Below are 1,820 nucleotides of genomic sequence, written 5' to 3' on the forward strand. Positions count from 1 at the left end.
TAAAACATATCTATGAACATTATAGCCTATGTCTGCCAATAGATCCGCCTGAATGTTACACACTGGACCTTTAATGAAACACTTTTTTAATATTAGACCTGTGCTTCAGTATTTTAGAGCCTTTGAAAATATAAATAACTATATTACTTCAACTAGGCCACCAAATATTAAGTAGCAGGCTACAGGTTGTTCTACGGACATACTTTGTGACAGTAAAAACAAAGATTATATCCTATATTGTGTAATATTGCTATGTCATGGATGGTAAAAATACCATAAAATATTTAATTTCTCTACATAATTAGCCAAAAATGCAACGAGGTCGCTATAAACGTACGTTATATCTACATAAACGTACCATTAAAGACCACATTACAAAGCAAAAATACAGAATTATTAGTGTATTCCGCTCAAAATTGTCCAAAAAATAGCAAATGTGGACACACTTATCGACTACACAGCGAAAACAGCATACAAAGAGAATAAAATACTTCAAATATGGAGAGATAAATACAGATATGTGGACCGTTGAAGCTGAAGATGTTGACTCAGAGTGATGGTTGGCCTGGTTTCATCCTCAGTTCAGTTTCTGTTACCAGGCAACGCATCTCTCCTCCGCCCCACCGCGCACCGCAAACCGACCCGGGTCCTCCTCCTCAGGCCTCCGATCACCGGCCGATCAGCTCCCGGATCGATCACAAGCGGATCGTTAATCGGTCACACTGCCGCCGGCTTCAGGGTGCAGCTCCGGTCCGCGTTTGCCCTCCCGTTTCCCGTGTTTACGCGCCCACGTCACCGGGAGGAATGTGGACCTCCATCAGTCACGTGGTTGACAGGAAGGAGACACAAGCAGCCGCTTTCACCCTACAAATCTAATTATCTTAATTTAAAGGGTATTTTAACACACTGCGGCCACTGTCACTTATTTTAATCCAGTTATATTAGTTTTTATTTCTCCGGGAGTAAATGCAGTTTTAAAGGCTTTAGGGACAAAAAAAAATCTGGTGGGAAAATAAACAGGAAAGCTTTTACTGTACCACTGAATGCACCACTAAAAACACACAATAAACTAAAAGATTAAAAGGCCTCGATGCCTGCATTATTACCACATGCTGAGGCTCCATCTGGTGTATAATAGTGCTCCTCCTGTTAAAATCAAAAAGTGAGACATTAACTGACAAAAATATTTATTTGGTTTTAAGTAAACCACAGTTCAGTACAGAGGCTGAATGGAGCATAGTGCTGCTTCAGATTTCGACAACTCTTGGATGGATTGCCATGACCTTTGGTTCAAATATTCACAGTGCCCAGAGGACGAAACCCAAAGACTATAATGACTTTTCCTCTAGTGCAGAGCTGCCCAAAGTATGGTCCAATGGCCAAAGATGGCCCACCAGATGTTTCAAGCAAGATAAAGTTATAAATATGTTTTAAAAGTTATAATATAAATCAATGTGTACGCTGTTTTTATTTTTTGTACAGTAAAAATGCTCTGTAAATATGTGTTACCTTCTATTTTTCTATTATCTGAGCACACTCTTTGTGCAGGAAGTCAGTCAAGGGAACTTGGGATCCTATTAACCTTTTGCATCTTAATAATAGAATATATAATACAAAAGGTGTTTGATTTTGGCCCTCCAAGGGAAGAGGTTGCTGACTTTTATTAGACTAAAATTCAACTTGGATCCCTCTTTATTTCTCAGTTAGTGTTTATAATTGATGAAAAATGTGGAGGTGGAGTGTGTGGACTTTTTTCCGCTTCTGACGGGGGCCATGAACCACAGCACAGCAAGATGCTGGCATTAGCATTTAGCTCAAAG

At 39.6% G+C, this 1,820-nt stretch overlaps 1 protein-coding gene across 1 annotated transcript in view; it reads right to left on the reverse strand.

Annotated features, from left to right (window-relative positions):
• Nucleotides 1-758, reverse strand: part of LOC118338200 (transmembrane protein 184C-like) — a gene marked incomplete in the record, with an annotated part of 6,444 nt that extends 5,686 nt beyond the window's left edge. Inside the window, 1 exon segment of the mRNA XM_035675460.1 lies at nucleotides 515-758.
• Between the last annotated feature and the right edge of the window lie 1,062 nt (nucleotides 759-1,820).

The sequence above is a fragment of the Morone saxatilis genome, unplaced genomic scaffold (genome assembly GCF_004916995.1).
Source record: "Morone saxatilis isolate NCDOM2014 unplaced genomic scaffold, NCSU_SB_2.0 Contig4, whole genome shotgun sequence".
Lineage (NCBI taxonomy): Eukaryota > Metazoa > Chordata > Actinopteri > Moronidae > Morone > Morone saxatilis.